General features: G+C 42.7%; 1 long non-coding RNA gene across 3 annotated transcripts; it reads left to right on the top strand.

Annotated features, from left to right (window-relative positions):
- The first annotated feature begins 534 nt into the window (after positions 1-534).
- Positions 535-17,119, top strand: LOC125136428 (uncharacterized). Of its 3 annotated transcripts, none has more exons than XR_007137185.1 (3): positions 535-563; positions 13,909-14,062; positions 16,570-17,119. It is a non-coding gene; the product is annotated as an uncharacterized LOC125136428 (long non-coding RNA). The 3 variants fall into 3 exon arrangements; XR_007137184.1 differs by lacking the exon at positions 535-563 and adding an exon at positions 12,294-12,970; XR_007137183.1 differs by lacking the exon at positions 535-563 and adding an exon at positions 12,294-13,765.
- The last annotated feature ends 729 nt before the right edge of the window (positions 17,120-17,848 follow it).

Here is a 17,848-nt window from a genome sequence, read left to right as displayed (position 1 = left end):
GTTGCCGTGGCTATGGCAAAGGCCTGCAGCTCCCTTTGGACCCCTAGCCAGAGAACTTCCATATGCTGCAGGTGTGGCTGTAAAAATGGGGAAAAAAATTATTCTTTATCAGCTTTAGCTCTCTTCCACTAAAGTACCCAATGGATTCACCTGACAGAGCAAGAGAAATTGAACTGCCAGAGACGTGCATCCAATGGGCAGCTGAAACCCAGGTATGTCAGTTCCTGACACAGAGGTGAACCTGATGTAGCAACAGAATCTTGTTGACTTGTTACAGCAGCTACCCAGCAGCCCTGCACCGCAGCGTATCAGCTCTGGCAACAGTCCTGTGACTGTGGTGTACCAGCTCCAGAAGCTCTGTGGCTGCAGTGGATCAGCTCTTTTACCCAGTGAGAAACAAAGCGAGCACTCAGAGTTGGAGAACTCAGGTTTATTACGCCGGCGGGCTCAGAGGAGATTGCTCTCCAGAGTCTGAGCCCCGAAGAAGGGTTTCACAAGGCTTTTATGGGCTACCTCTTCCGGGTCCATGCTTGGCTTGTTGGACCGGAGTGACGTCAGGCAAGGTAGTAGATGTGGAAACAAATTTACAGAAGCAGATGTGTGGGGAAGGGGGAGCTGGGGCAGTTGGCTAGACTTTGCTTAGTCATCATGGCCAGGGTCTCTCCTGTCTACATTTTTATTGGGACATTTTCTTCTACAGACTCTCAGTTTCTCTGGGTTTTTTTTTTCTCTCTCTATCAATTTTGTGTTTTGTTTCACTTCTTTGTTTTGTTTATGGCTGAGAAGTTATCCCCCAATGGTGGTGGCAACGACTCGGAATTTGGTTTATAGTGTGATCATTTAATAATCTCTCTAAATCGATTAGTAAATTATAGAAATCTACTTTCTGTTAAGATGTGACAGAGAATCTGGTTGATTAGCCTTATTTGTTTGTCCTTTTGTCTAATTTTGAGCTCGAAGACATTTTGCCCCCACAGGGAAAGAGAACAGCTTTTTGATATCTAGACCAGTAGAGAGCTTCTGTGTTTTGTGCCTCTTATGTCCCAATCTGTGGCCAAAATTGTAGAATTGAAGTTTTAAGCTTTCCTTGGGTTTGTATATCTATGTGTCTATAATTCAGGCCTTTACTTCTTATAGTATAAAGTGTGACGTGTCTTCCTATGTTAACAGAATATTAATAAATTAGACTAGCAAGTATCTTAAAGAAGCCCTATTCTGATTGACTTAAAGAGATAAGCATGTCACGAGACATGTTTCTACAATATTTTCTTACCCTCTTTGCTGAAAACTCCACTTATCCTGCTTTACCTAATCCCATCTTCCTGCTTTACTTTATCCCATCTTCCTGCTTGAAGAACAGTCACAGTGCTTCTAAATGACTTAAGCTTAAAGACCTAAAAGCATAAGTTATTCATAGGGTCAGCTGAATGAGGACATAATCCGTTGTTTTAGGCACACCAGACCTGTGCAGATTGGCATGCTGTTTGCACAAGCATGATATGTCCTCTAAGGAATAAGAGAAAGAGGAACTTCCTGGCCAAGTGGTTTATGAGCCGTTGTTAGCAGAATATGCATTAGCAAAGAGAACCGAGTTGCAAACCTAGGCACACAGGGTTGCTGCAGATAGGCACGGTGTCTGCAGAAACACAATGGTGATTCTCTAGATGCTATGCAAAGATAGCTGACGCCAAGCTTCCTCAAATGCTGATGATTGTTATGTGCCTAAAGGTCAGAGTAAAAGCTTAACCTTCTACCAGCTAAGTGACTTTTGAAATAATAAAAGAACTCATAAAATAATAAACAAACCCTATATCCCGCACCTACAATCCCCTTTTCACTTGACGTCATCCTCAAGAGCACAATAAAAGCAGTGTGGTTTCTTGAGGCAGGGCTCTTGGTTCCTGAGACCTTGAGTCTCCTGGTTCCCACATTTACTTGAGATAAACGTCTCTGTGTCTTGTTTTATGTTAACTTTTTTCCTTAAGTTTCACAGCCCCATCCTGCTGAGCTGGTCTCGGCATAAGTGCTTATGTAAATCAAATATTCCTAAAATTTTAATAAAATGATATTAATTTCCAGTGTTTGAATCGTGCTACACCAAAAAAGTTCTCTAGAAACTTACTGAGAAACGTTTAGAAAATTCAAGTTCACATAATTAAAGGAAATCTTTGGCAGATATGCCTGGTTTGATATGTTTGACTTAAAGAAACAGTTATGTCTTTTTTGATGTATCAGTATTGAGGATAATAGAGCATACATTTTATTCTACTTAGGTTTACTTTGTCCTATAGTTATACAAGTTACTGCTCAAAATAAATTAATATTACGCTGCAATGGTGTAAATTTGCGTTCAAGATTTTCATCACTTCAAGAATAATTATGTTTGTAGCATGCCAGTTTAAAGATAATTTCCGAGATTCCTAGGAAGCTTAAAACTTTGAACTGGTATTAAATTGAGTTAATTAACAGATATTCATTGAATATCTAGAGACTTTTTAAGAAAGATAGATGAAACATAATTAATTATATGCTCTAGAGGAGCTATATCTATGGGTCAGGTTAATGAACATGTACATTTTTGCTACTTTAAGAACATATAAAAGAGAAGACTTCTATATATGGTTATAGAAAAGTATAGTCATGAATTTTTCTAGTCAGTTGTAATGCTGATATATGGGAAAATACTCAATTACCCAAGCCCATACCCACACCCACTTTTCTCTATGAATGAGAAGTTTGTTTTGGTTAAAATTATAGTTCATATAAGTGGTTGAAGTTACACTTAGGAGCAATAATAACAGAGAAACCGACCTGCATGCATGTTTTGATTTTTCGAAGAAAAGGTGTAGTTTTACCCTAAAGTAGCAGTCATCAGTTTTGTTGGTCTTCAGACCATTTTACTCTTGGGATTTGTTCAGGACCCCAAAGGGCTTCTCTGTATGTAGGTTATTAACTATCGATAGCATAGTTGAATTTAAAACTGAGAATTTAGGAGTTCCCGTCACGGCTCAACTAGGAACCATGAAGTTTTGGGTTCGATCCCTGGCCTTGCTCAGTGGGTTAAGGATCCAGCATTGCTGTGGCTGTGGTGTAGGTCATATATGCGGCTTGGATCTGGCATTGCTGTGGCTCTGGCGCAGGCTGGCAGTTACAGCTCTGATTAGACCCCTGGCCTGGGAACCTCCATATGCCACGGGTGCAGCCCTAGAAAAGACAAAAACACACACATACAAAATTTTTTTTTAATTAAAAAAACCCTGAGAATTTAAAAAATGTTGGTTCATTATTAAATTAGAGAATAGTGGTAATGAGCAAATTGCATGTTTCCATAAAAAGCATCTCAGAATTAGAAGAAAATTTATTTTGGTCTTATGGACCCTCTGAGATCTGTTCTAATATAAGTGTCAGTTTGTTCCAAAATATGAAAGGGGATAATGAAAAAAAACTCAGAATATGAATTCAGTTTGCCATTGTCGATAAAAACTGAGTCTGAGAAGTTATGAAGTATTAAAACCTCAGCAAAGTTCACTCTATTTTGATGGGTTTGCTTCCCTCATTTACCGGTGAGTGCCTTTGTTTGTAATATAAATGATGATTCTTTACTTTCTGTGTAAATTTCCTAGAGAGAAAAGATTCTGTGTCTTACTAGAATAATTGTCTGTGTTTTGTGTAGACTTTCTTGTGTCCTTGATCATTTAAAGAAAAGGAAAAAAAAAAGAACAAAGTTTCCTCATTTATAAAAGAAGTAAGAGTCTTTCCAATTGCATTGTTCTCAATGTGTATCTTTAATTTTTTTTTACCATAAATACATAGATAATCAAATATTGTTTCTCAGGTATCCATGAGCCTATCGTGAACTGGAGTTATTTTTTTTTTTTAAGTCGACGCTATCTTAATCAATTGTCCAAACTCCTTTGACAACTTTTTTTGAATTGTGTCTTCCCACAATGGGATCCTACATATGGAAGAAAAAAAAAACTTTCAGGATTTTTTTTTGGGGGGGGTTGCTTTTTAGGGCCCCACCAGGGGCATATGGAAGTTCCCAGGCTAGAGGTCGAATCGGAACTGCAGCTGCCAGTCTGCGACCTACACCACAGCTGGAGGCAATGCCGGATCCTTAACCCACTGAGCAAAAGGCAGGAGGTCAAACCCACATCCTCGTGGATACTAGTCAGGTTCACTTCTGGTGAGTCACAAAGGGAATTCCCTCAGGATATTTTTATACCTAAAACCATAAAGTTATTCATAAAACTCATAAAGTTACTTTTTCCTTTTCCTTTGTAAAAAAATAGAAGTACTAGAAATAATTAAGTTTGATTTGTGACTATTATGAGTTTCAGGGGAAACACTGTCCGCAGAGACGCTCAGCTGCCCTAGGATAAATTTGTATAAGTAAATGGTATTCAAATAAATACTCCAGAAAATACATGCTTTGTAGGAAGTCCCTGGAAATTTGTCAGTATTCTCGCTTTCTATAACATGCTTTCACCTTAGGGGAAACAGTGATTAAAACTCTTAAGAAATAGATCTTTTCAGGTTCTCCTATATTTTATTAGTGTCCTGGAGTTGGTTTCCCTGATGATATTAAGTCACAGCAGTATGGTATTATCTGTCGTAAATTCAGTTATTCTTTGAAATACTTAGCTGAAACCTTACTTTAATTTGAATCTAGAGGCTTCTAGGCCAATAGTTCTCAGTTGGAAATATACATCAGACTTACCCATGGAATATGAGTATATAACTGGGAATATAAAACCCCATGTATATATTTTATAAAAGAGTAAAATAAGATCCAGACTTATTGCTTCTCTTTACTAGATGTTCTTGGCATATTGTGTAAATTATGTTGTAGTGTTGTTAATTATATGTTATATCGCAGATTTTTGTCTTTATAGAAATTATATTCAGACATTCTTATAGACCAAATGTATCATTCACTGAAATCTTTGGAGGTAAGTTTAATCAATATCCTTAGCGATGTTTCTTCTAAATTTTTTGAATTACTTAATCATCTTTGACTGACCTTTCACATTTCAAAATTATCAGTAAAAAACTAACCACAATCATTCTTAGTCTTTGTTATCTACAGATGGTTTTTGTTTTACTCTGAGGCTTCCTTAAAATGATACTATAAGATACAGGCCAGAATTCACGTACCGTAAATAAAGGACAGACTCAGAGTCTCGTTGAATGAGGTACTTCAAACTATTGACATTTTATAGAATAGACTTTTGTGTGCAGTCTTCTGAGGTGACATTCCTTAGACAACTAGACAGTACTTGTGGGCTGAGTCAAGATTTCCAGAACTCTTCTCCATTTGAGGAGCAGACACTTCATGCAGCTGCTAACCCAAGATCCAGCAGGACAAGAATTAATTACAGGACAGAATAAACTGATGAGGGAAAATGTCTTGTGGCTATCGGGAATATTATTGATTTTTTAAAATTGCTCCATTTTCCAGATCTATAAGAAGGCCATTTCTCTTCCCCCTTACACTTCTATAACCCATGACCATATAGTAAGCTCTGCTTTTGCAAACTGAAATGAAACATATTTTAAATGATATTTGATTCTCACTGGGCCTGTGGAACTCAGATGCTCTAATTTAAATAGTCTCCTCATTTTTCATGGCAATATAGTTAGTTCATAGTTTCCATAAGAATTGGTCCTCCTGGAGTTCCCTGGTGGCTCAGCAGGTTAAGGATCCTGCATTGTCACTGCTGTGGCATGGGTTCCATCCCTAGCCTGGGAATTTCCCTGGTATGCTGTGGGTATGACCAAAACAATAATAATTAATTAACTAAAAAATTTTTTTAAAAAGGGATTTCCCACCATGGCTCAGTGGGTTGGGAACCTGACTGGTGTCCATGGGGGTTTGATCCCCGGCCTTGCTCAATGGGTTGAGAATCCGGCACTGACACAAGCTGCCGCGTGGGTCACAAATGCGGCTCAGATCTGGGGTTGCTATGGCTGTGGCTAGGTTGGCGTCTGTGGCTCATGATTTGACCCCCCAGCCCGGAAACTTCCATATGCTGCAGGTGCGGCCCTTAAAAAAACAAAAAACAAAGAATTGGTCCTCCTTTTTTCCTTTTTACAGGGATATAATTGGACAAATTGTGCAATAAAGGCCTTACTGGAAGTGTTATATCTGAGGATGGTGCTCATTTAACCAGATATGACCATCACTTGGTTTTAGGAAACAAAGTTTGACTGTGTTTATAGAACTTATGCGTTCATAGAACATACAAATTAATTCTGTCTGGGGGAGCAATAATTGATCCCTTCCTCTCCTCCATTATGGAAAAAGCCAGTTTTGCATTTATTTGTAAATTCATTTCATGACCCACTTATGTCTCTGCTCTTTGATTCTCCTTTGAACAAGTTATTACATCTTACTGATTTCATTAATTAGTGAGTTAAATAAAATACTTGATGCATATTCACTTTGTATATTTATATGACAGTCATGGTTTTATCTTAAAAAAAGTATCATTTAACATGTGAAATTCTTCATGTTCTTGTGATGTAAACTATTATATTTATTATTTATACATAACTATAAAAGAGGTCACTTGTTAACACTTAACGGATATAATGACAGTTTCTTAGACATTCAATTAAGCAAATTTTTTTTTTTTTTGGTCTTTTTAGGCCCTCACCAGGGGCATGCAGATGTTCCAAGGCTAGGGGTCCAATCGGAACTACAACTGCTGGCCTACATACACCACAGCCACAGCAACATGGGATCTGAGCCACATCTATGACCTACACCACAGCTTACAGCAACGCCGGATCCTTAACCCACTGATCGAGGCCAGGAATCGAACTCGAGTCCTCATGGATACTAGTCAGGTTCATCAACTGCTGAGCCACCATGGGAACTCTGCATTTATTAAGTTTGAATCTCCTGGGAGTTACTTCTTATCTTAGAAGTAATCATTTTATTATTTTAGGTGTTAAATATTCTTGTAGGCACTTGAAAAGCTCTTAAGCCCTAGGTACTGTGCTTATGGAGTAAAAGCTATAAATGACTGTGGAGCCACTCTATAAATATTTTTTGAATGAATAAATGAGGGAATTGCAGTAATATCTACCATTTTGGTGGCACGTCTAATGTGCCATATACTCATACTAGCCTAGAAATAGGGAATACAGCTTGAGAAGGAAATTAAGCAAGGAGCGTTGTTGGAAATAATAATACCCATGGTTATTCCTTCCGCTTGACAGGTGAGGACCGGGATAAGTTAGGGTGAATACATTGCCTGCAGTTGCGCAATTGTAAGTGCCAGGGGTAATATTGAACCCAGGTCTCTCATTTCAGAGTCTCTACCCTTTCTAGTACTCAGGATATGGTACTGGGTTTTATGCCTGCTCTTCTGAAGGAATCTACTGAAGGCGATTCAATCCTTCCCCTTTCAGTTCATCTACCCTCGAGCCCCATGTCCTTGAACTTGGCTAAGGAAACATCTTCCTGGAAAGGACAGTGGATTTCGGTTTTGCAAACAGGGGAACAGCCCTAGCCCTGCCAGAAGCTATGTACTGTTGAGCAAGTTACTCAATCTCTCTATTAAAATACAAATATCAATAATATCTAACCCTAAGGGCTGTAGTGAAGGACAATGAGATAATGCATACAGTGGTCTTGGCACAGTTTCTGGCACAGAGTAACTGCTCAGTGAGTGGTAGTCATGGTAACATCTGCCCCAGATTTCTGCTCCTCTGTGGATCAGGCGTCCTCTGAACCGCAGCAATCAGAGCAGAGCGGCTGGGATTGGGTTTGGAAGGGGGAAGACATGATTTGCATAGGCATTTACATATTAAGAAAACTCTTTTTATTTCACAATGGAACAAGTCTTTTGAAGCAAAGCTGTACAATCTAGCGACAATTTAAACAAATTCAAATTGGAAAGTTACAAGGGAGATTACAGAAGGAAACAGGAGGAGTCCAGCCTTAATGGGTTTAAATCCCAGAGGACCTGGACCAAGCAGCCTCCAAAATTGGCCTTATCTCCTGCCTGTGCTGATCAAGAATTCTTCCCCAGGCCCAGCAGGAACTGGAATGAGGCAGGGGTGGCGATCACAGGTCATGGGGACCTGATGTACACCAAGCCAAAAATTCCAGTCTGGTCCCAGAATCTGTTCCTGAGGAATTTGTTTATTAGCAAATGTAGTAACACGGTAAGGGGCTTGTGTTGGTGAAAAAATGAGCCTGTATCAGAGTTCCCATTGCAGCTCAGCAGGTGCCCAACACAATCTCCATGAGGATGAGGGTCTGATCCCTGACCTCGCTCAATGGGTTAAGGCTCCGGTGTTGCCCCATGCTGCGGCATAGGTCACACATGCAGCTCCGATCCATATTGCCGTGGCTGTGGTGTAGGCTGGCAGCTGCAGCTCCAGCTCCCAGCTCACATTCGACCCCTAGCCTGGGAATTTACATATGTTGCAGGTGCAGCCATAAAAAGAAAAACAAACAAAAAAAGAGCCTCTAGTGCTAGTCAAGACTTGAAATAGAGTCGGCAAAATCGACTGCTGTGAAGTCAGTTGCTTTTGTCCATCACTGTGGCCTTAACTGCTGTGTCAGCATCCAGGGCAGCTCCAGGAAAGTGCTAATTTCCTAAGGTGGGAAAGGACCTTTGGCTCACTGCTGAATGAATGGGATCATGACCAGGGTTGTCATCGAGCTAGCCTTGTGATACTTGGTAACTGCCTCTGAAAAGTGTTTGCAGGGAGAGCTGGGGGAGACAACGAGCTGACAGGAGCTGTGTGGCCAAGAGGAGGCGCCTGGGCTTTGTTTGCTATCAAGGGAACTGGATTGGAGTTCCTGTCGTGGCTCAGTGGAAACGAGTTTGATTAGCATCCATGGGGACGAGGACGCAGGTTTGATCCCTGGCCTTGCTCAGTAGGTTAAGGATCCAGTGTTGCCAAGAGCTGTGGTGTAGGTCACAGACACAGCTCAGACCCGTGGCTGTGGTATAGCTCCAGTTCAACCCCTAGCCTGAGAATCTCCATATGCCTTGGGTGTAGCCCTAAAAAGACAAAAAAATAATAATAATTAAAAAAAAAATAACCAGGTTCACACTCAGCTTTGTCACTGCCCAGCAGAGTGACTTAATTAAGTGCTCTAAGCCTCAGTTTCTTTATCTCTGCGCTAAGGTTAGTTTTAAATATCCCATAAGGTTGTTGTAAGGATTAAATGAGGTAGTTAAATGGAGATTAAACACACTTGTCTCCCAGAGTGTTTTGAGATGAAATGAGATGATGTACAAAAACCCCAGGCTGTACCTGGCAGCTGGGTTGGTCTGAGGCAGGGCAATAAATCTCCCACTCTCCCTTCCATGATCTGAGCCAACGGAGTCTAGAAATACATGTCAGGAAGATGCGATCAAACATTATCTTGGCAGCCAGTGGAGAGAGATGAGACCTGCAGCCAAATGGGCTTCCTAACATTTTCCCTGAGAATCAGCAGGGAGAGGAAGCATCACTCAGGGCTGTTTCCCCGTGGGGAGAGTGGAGCTAATGTTTCCTTATGGAAGCGTAAGGATGGGGAGTTAGGTCCTTCTGACAGTAACATACCCAACTGCAGTGTGGCCTTTCCTAATCTAAACCCTTTCAACTCGCCGTCCTGAAACATTTCCATCCCTCACCTCTAAGCTAACATCTTAGCAAAGAAAGTCTTCACAGCTCAGCTTTCAAAGAAGCGCAGTTCTCTGGGCCTCGGATTCCTGAGTGCTCAATTTCTCATCCCCAAACTTAAACCACATCCAGATTTTCTATTTTCACCTACCATCCCATAAACATCACAGCCATGTCTGAAGTACATCCTTAGGTTTTCTTTGCTCATCTGCCTTCCCTGAGGACCAAGTGTGATTCAAAGGGAAAGATGGAATCCACACACTCAAGAAGACCCAGCTCCCTTGATTATCTTCAAAAGATGAAGTCCAACCCCTTAAGCCTGGCAGTAGATGTGGACTAAGCGTCTTCTCGTCCATGAGACAAAACTCCTGTCAGTTAGAACTCTCTATTTGGAGTTCCTGTCATAGCACAGCGGAAACAAATTTGACTAGGAACCATGAGGTTGTATGATCGATCCCTGGCCTCGCTCAGTGGGTTAAGGATCGGCATTGCCGTGAGCTGTGGTGTAGGTTGCAGATGAGTCTTGGACCTGGCGTTACTGTGGCTGTGATGTAGGCCAGCAGCTGTTGCTCCGATTCGACCCCTAGCCTGGGAACCTCCGTATGCAGTAGATACAGCCCTAAAAAGCAAAAAAAAAAAAAAAAGAAAGAAAAAAAAGAAAAGATAGAAAGATAGAACTCTCTGTTTAATCCTAGGTTACTTCAAATCTGCTAGGTTTTCCTCCAAATGCTGATGAACATGAGCTCACATACACACTCACACACACACATTCTCACTTACAGTTCACCCTCAGCAGGTGAATTTCTTATAAAATCTCCTACTTCATATAGACAATATAAGCCATCTTTTGGTAAGTTCCTTCAGCATCACACATTTAAAGTTTCAGTCCACCCACATGTGCATGCATCGTCTTATCCTTTCCCTCTGCTATAACAAAAAAGTGCCTCCTCCAATCTAAGTCATGTTCTTCCACTGTTCTTCAGATGCCATCAACTCCCTTCTTCTCAGGAACCTTTACTCTCCATGACCCTTCTTTCTTTTGTACATCTCTCTCTTTTTTTGGGGGGGGGTGTCTTTTTGCCTTTTCTAGGGCCGCTCCTGCAGCATTTGGAGGTTCCCAGGCTAGGGGTCTAATCCAAGCTGTAGCCACCAGCCTGCACCAGAGCCACAGCAACTTGGGATCCAAGCCGCATCTGCGACCTACACCACAGCTCATGGCAACGCCAGATCCTTAACCCACTGAGCAAGGCCAGGGATCGAACCCACAACCTCATGGTTCCTAGGCGGATACGTTAACCACTGCTCCATGGCGGGAACTCCTGTACATCTCTTTCATGTCTCTTCTTATAAGGATACTAATCCCACTCATGAGGGTTCCACCCTCATGACCTAATCACCTCCCAAAATTCCACCCCCAAATACCATCACACTGGGGGATTACGGCTTCCAACCAGAATTTGGGGATGGACACAAACATTCATTCCATAACAGGAGAGGATCAGAGTGATGCCAATAGCACAGATGCAGTCGTCATCAGAGAGTATCAGGGAAGTCCAAGCCTTTGCTTCCACATTTAGTCTTTTTTTTTTTTTTTAAGGTCACAACTGTGGCATATGCAGCTTCCCAGGCTAGGGGTCAAATCGGAGCTACAGCTGCCAGCCTACACCACAGCTCATGGCAACGCTGGATCCTTAACCCACTGATTGAGGCCAGGGATCAAACCTGCATCCTCATGGATGTTAGATTCGTTTCCACTGAGCTGAAGTGGGAACTCCAACATTTAGTCTGAATGAAGTCTCTGGATTGAGGCTCTGACTAGTCTTCTGCCCCATGGACAGAAACAGTGCAGGGTACCAGTTAGACCAGGGCTGGATGGGGCTGTGAAGCGAACCACAAAACAAAAGAAGTACAGCAGAACCTGGAGTCAAGCCATCCATCCATGTCCTCTCCTCCCGGTCTCTTCCTCAGCGGTGCGGCTTTGGAGTCATGCCCCCCACCTGGGTCTTGGTTTCCTCACCTGTTAAATAGGGGTAGTGACGAAGTTGCCCTTGTGATTGCTGGGAGGAGTGCATGAGGTCATGTGTATTATGTAAAAGGTAATTTCCACACAGTGGTTGGTCCCTGGGTTTCAGAGGTGCACAAGCTAATTTTAATAAAGCTCATTTTCTAATTATTGTTGGAGAAAATACTCACTCTGGAAGCAGAAGCCTCCCCACGGATACTTCTGAGCTTCCTGGGACCTCATTCACCTGGGCAGTTCCTTGCAGTGACTGTCTACTCAGTGGCAATGAGGATAGTCCGCCTACGGCAAGCACAGACCTTCCCACGCCCAAATCAGGACAATCTCAGGTTGCTTTTCAGGCTGAGGCAATTCCCAAAGGCTAATCAGAACCATTGCCCCCAGCTGGCTACACAAAAAAGACCCCCTGCCTGTTTCCCATCCATCATTTGCCATTCATGAATATGCACTTGTGAACATGTAAAGTCATCATTTCCAATTATGCTCTTTTAATTTGCAGCAATGGCACAGGGGATGGTCTTCTGTGACCCCAATGCTTGCTCCCTGCTTATCAATGACCATCTTTTATCCCTGTAATCTTGACATAATAATCTTTTTTTTCTTCTCCTTTTATTTCTTTTTTTTTCTCCCTGTGGCTGGTCCTTCCTGTGGTTTTCGAACGTCTCTTCCTGGCTAAAGTCATTGTGGATTTCCTGACCTCTCCAAACAGACAGCTTAGGACCATTAACTATGTAGCTCCATCTTTGAAAGATCCAATCTTTGTATTCCCTTCTCTGCTTTCCATAACTTTTTAATAACAGAAACATGTCACAACAGAAATTGCGCCTGGTCTGGTACAGGCTGTGCTCTCCATGGCACATATATTACTGAGGCGGAGGTGGCTTTGCTTTGGCTTGACACAAACCCAATCAGGGTATGAAACTCTGAAAATATTCGTCTTTATCTGCAGCCTCACAGTTGTTAGGGAAGTGGGAATGATATTGATGGGTATATATCTCCTTGTAGTCCACACCAAAGAGGAAGAGAGAGAAACCCTTGACATTTATCTCTTAAACAAGACATGTGAGCAGCCAAATGCCATTTGACAGGACAAATATTTACTGCGGCTGCAAACAGCCCTGAACATCGGTGCAGAAAACTCCAAGACTCTGAGCCAAGCTGATCAGCATTCAACGGAGATACCAGGTCCCAAGTGCTAGGGATTAAGAGCACCATTTAACACTGAGCTCTGGACAAGATTTGTCCTGTTGGCCCTGTATCCCAACTGGGCATTTTGTTTTCATTTCCTGGATTCTCCATGGACTCATGTTCTTCAGGGTGAGTGGCTGTGAGCCCTTTTCATTCTCCTAAACTCTGATCTCCCGGCTGATCTTTCACAGAGCAGTCAGCTGGATTGCAGGGTTCTTGCTAGTTCTCCTCCAAAAAAGAAAATTGGATTCCTGAAGGCCCACAGGAGCATCACTGCTAATAGCAGGCATCGAGAAGAGAGACCCATCTAGAGACCCTGGCGAGAAAAAGCTTGAAGGCAGTTTTTTGCAACAGTGTCAGCAGCAGACCACATTTGGGGTGGGGGGGATTTCCACTAACAAGCTTGACGGTGGAGAAGCTCTGCTTACTTCAGCAGCATTATTTTTTTAGACAGAAGTGTCTGATTAAGAACCTTGTAGGGTGATGGCGTTTAATTGACACTGGCCACAAAGGCATCTGAGAGGCTTTATCTTCTGCCTTTCATTTGCGATACTTCAAGTTCTGCTGCTGCAGGCAACATTTGGAAAGGACTCTTTATCAGTCAGCTCCCCTGGGGTCCGAGTAAACCTTCTTTTCCAAGGAGGCAACCTGTGTCTGGAGTCCTGCTGCTTGCTTCCTTTGCTTTCTGGTTTGGTTATATTCTAACTTCTCATTGCCTCACAACTCTCCTCAACTAGCCTTTTTTTTATCTAACTATTTTCTTGTGTGTGTGGCAAGCCCTCATTAAATGTTAGCTCTCATTATTACCATTTTGACAAATGCCACAGCAGAACTGTGCTGAGGAGGTACCTTGGTCAAGATAAAAGGAACTGAGTGCAGGCTTTTGGTTTGAAAAGATGAAAAGAGTTACAAAGATGGATGGTGGTAATGATTGTTCAACATTATGAATGTTTTTAGTACCATTGAATTGTATACTTGAAAATGGTTAAGTGGTCTGTGTTATGTATGTGTACTTCTTAAAATTTTTACTGAAATATAGTTGATTTACAATGTTTTGTTCATTTCAGGTGTACAGCAAAGTGATTCAGCTACACCTACCTACATACATAATATGTGTGTGTTCGCATATATACATATACAGAGAGAGAGAAATAAAATGTTGTCTGCAACACCAGTAAACAAAAGATGTCATCGCCAAGGGCTATTGCAGCTGATCCTAAGGTAAGCCCTGAGAGAACTCAGGATGAGAAAACACAAGGTATCGGTCTTGCCGGAATTAAGCCTCTGCCTCTGCCAAATTGAACCACAGAGACAGAGTTTTGCGTAAAGGAGAAAAAAATAGCTTTACTGCTTTGCCAGGCAAAGGAGGGTCACAGCAGGCTAAAGCCTTGAAGACCGTGCCCCCCATTAGAAGGAACTGTGAGGAATTTTATAGTTAAAAGGAGAAAAACAGGTTTTCAGATAGGAATCAGGATTGGGACAAACACACATTCTCCTTTCTTTTGGGAGAATCTTAGTCATCAAAGCTGGAGCCAGGAGATCTCCGTGTGATCTTGATGGTGGTCTTCCGGGTTATTGCCTAGAATAACAGCACTCGCCAAAAGGGCAGATGGATCGGAGATTAGAACAAACTAGGAAAGTTCCTGAAAAACATCATGTGCCAATAATCTTTAACCCACCGGCCACTGTGCTCAGGGTGCCTAATCTCTAGCTTACGGGTGATTGTGTTTAGGATGCAGTTAAGCCAGGGAGAAGGACAAGGAAGGACTCTAAGTTGTCCTTGACTGTTCCTCCCTTCCCTGATCAGCAACTGTCTGGACCTGTCCCCAGGAACTCAGGGAAGGTCATGGTGGCTGAAGGAGGCCCATTTCCTAAGAACAAGAAATGCGGGACACAGAAAGGCTCTTGTGCCCAGGAGCCCACAGGGCCCCAAATAGCTGAAGTGCATATCAAAGGAAGGATGTCAGTGAGCCTAGACCCTTGCATCGTCCCATACATAGAAAAATGCGACGTTCCTTCACTTGAGATATCTGCTTTTCTTTAATTAACAATAATTGTCTGACATTCTCTTTGTTGCAAACTCCTATATATCCTGGCTTCCCCCTCACCTCCTTGGAGCCATTTTCTCAGGGTTATTTGAGATGCCGCCTTCCAGGCTTGAAGTGATAAGCATGTCCGCTGAATAAAACATAACTCTCAACTTGTTACCATAGGCTGATAGCTAGGTACTAGCAGAGGAAGTGGGCACGGGCCAGGTGGCAGGAAACCACGTATCTTGTAAACAGCAGGGGTCTATGCCAGACAAAGAAAAGCAGGAACCTCCAGGCTGACAGGAAACCACACATTTTGGGGTGAGACGTGTCCTGGAGGCAGACAAAGATGGAAAAGGGTGTGAATCTCCAGTTTCTCAAGGGAACCTGTTGCTCATTATGTCCTCATTACAGTAGAATGAGCCTGGCAGATAAGAAGTTCCCATCAGGTACCAATGCCATGACACTTCTGATCAAAGCTAAATAAGGACCAAAAAAAAAAAAAAAAAAAAATCCCTCCTCCCTTCAAGAATGCGGAGCTAGGATGAAAATCTGGGAATACAACCCTCAAGCCCCTCCTTCCAGTGAATATTTTGCCCCTTCATGTGTATGCCCCCCCCCTTACCCAACTTGCCAAAGAAACGCAGGGCAGCTGCTCCCTTGTTTGCCTGCCTCCCCACTGGGGGCATATTTTTCACTTAAATAAATCCTCAATTCACTTTCTCAATTACCCAGTCTTGTTTCTGAATTCCTTGTGTGATAAGACAAGAACCTTTTCGCTGGGAACAAATTTTTAGGTTGTGCACTTTTTTCGATCAACTATATATGTATTCTTTTCTCTTATAGGTTATTACAAGATATTGAGTATAGTTCCCTGTGCTATACAGGTCTTTGGAGTATATTGTACACACACAAAAAAGTAAAAAGGATAAGAACAAATCAAAAAAAAAAAAAGGAAAAAAAGGAGCTGGGTGTGGCAGGCAGAATATTGGTTTCCCTAAAATGTTTTCTGCTAATCCTCAGAACCTGTGAATGTTACTTTACATAACAAAAGGGACTTTGCCGTAGTGTCTCTGTTAAGAACCTGGAGAAGGGGGATTATCCTGGATTACCCAGATGAATCTAGGCACTAGGTCCTTATAAGAGAGAGGCAGGAGGGTCAGAGTCATAGAAAGGGGGTAATGACAACAGCAAAGATCAGAGAGGAGGAGTTCCCATTGTGGTGCAGAGGAAATGAATCTGACTAGTATCCATGAGGAGGTGGGTTCAATCCCTGGCCCTGATCAATGGGTCAGGGATCTGGCATGACTATGAGTTGTGGTGTAGGTCACAGACGTGGCTCGGATCTGGCGTGGCTATGGCATAGGCTAGTAGCTGAGGCTTCAATTCGACCCCCTAGCCTGTGAACTTCCACATGCCACAGACGTGGCCCTAAAAAGCAAAAAAAAAAAAAAGATCAGAGAGGAGAGACGATGCTAAGATGCAGGCTTTGAAGATGGAGGGGAGGGGGGTCAGAGCGTGGAACTCAGAAGGCTACTAGAAGCGGGAAAAGGCCAAGAAACAGGTTCTCCCCTGGGGCCTCTGGAAGGAGCCCAGCCCTGCAGACACCTCGATTTTAGACTTCTGCCCTCCAAGCTGTTAAGATAATAAATTCATTTTCTTTTAAGCCACTAAGGTTTTGGTAATCTTTTCTGGCAGCCCTAGGAAAAAAATGCACTGAGTAATGGTGGAGACATGAGCCCACTCAGGAGAGAGGCAGCAACACAGAGGCACTTCGGCAGGGGCGGTCCCGGGCATCACTCCATCCTGCCAGAGGGCACTTCGCAGAGGCCTCAGCCTGCTGGGAAGAGCAGCTACTCTTCATTCATGAAGTCTTGATTATCACTGGGGGTACAGCTCAAAGCCAGAGCACGCTGCAGTGTTTGGGGTGGGCTGTGCTGAAATGGAAGACGATGTGTGAGAACTGCAAGTTCCCTGGCAGACCAGCCTGCTGCCTTCTCTCTCCTCAGAAAACCTCAGGGGAAGGGCCTGATGCAAAGCTGTGGCTGCAGCAGCTGCCTCAGAGTTTCCACATCCTGCTTGGGAGCTCCTGTGATCAAGCAGAGCAACTTTCATACCCGGCTTGAAAGCCTGACTCAGTCTCCTCTTTCTCTGTACTTTTTTCATTCACCCCACGAGCCAGTCAGTTAGTTCTCCAAAACACTTGTTGAATGAGTAAACAAAGGAATAAAGAGACCAGTAAAAACAACCTCAATGTTATCGGAAAATATCCGTTTTTCTTAGCTTGGCGGCAGGGGTGTAGATTTGCAGTGAAAAGGAGATCAGGTGAAGATAGATCCTTTTTGAATCTTCACCTTGTTGCTGAAACTCAGTCTCTGTCCACCTGTGCTGAATTAAAGCAGGGAGACAGAGTTTGGCATGAAGGAGACAAAGATAGCTCTTATTGCTTTGCCAGGCAAAGGAGGTCTCCACAGGGTAATGCCTTAAAGACTGTGACCCCATTTGGGGAAGAATTGTGGGGAGTTTTATAGTAAAAAAGAGAAAAACAGGATTCTGGCTAAGAATCAGGGTTGAGGGCAAAGCTGCCTTCTTCTTTCTTTGGGGGAAACTTCGCCATCCAAGCTGGTGTCAGGAGACCTCAGCATGATCATGGTGGTGGTCTCGTGGGTTCCTGCCTAGAATAACAGTACTTACAAAAAGAGCATATGGATCAGGGATTAGAACGACCTAGGAAACTTCCTGGAAAAACATCATGTGCTGATAATAGTCTTTGACCCCCCCCAAGCAATTGTTCTCAAGGTCCCTAATCTGTAGTTTATAGGTGATTGTGTGTAGGATGCAATTAAGCCAGGGAGAAGCCCAGGGAAGGGCTCCAAGCTGTTCAATTTTAAAATATTCATTTCTCAAAGAAGCATATGGAATATAACTTTTCTCTTAGGTGTATAAGATGCCTACATCATTATGTATATTCCTTTGA

This window comes from Phacochoerus africanus, chromosome 9, assembly GCF_016906955.1.
Source record: "Phacochoerus africanus isolate WHEZ1 chromosome 9, ROS_Pafr_v1, whole genome shotgun sequence".
In the NCBI taxonomy this organism is placed as follows: Eukaryota; Metazoa; Chordata; class Mammalia; order Artiodactyla; family Suidae; genus Phacochoerus; species Phacochoerus africanus.
The sequence above is the reverse complement of the archived record's forward strand: the minus strand, read 5'-3'. Positions and strand labels throughout refer to the sequence as shown.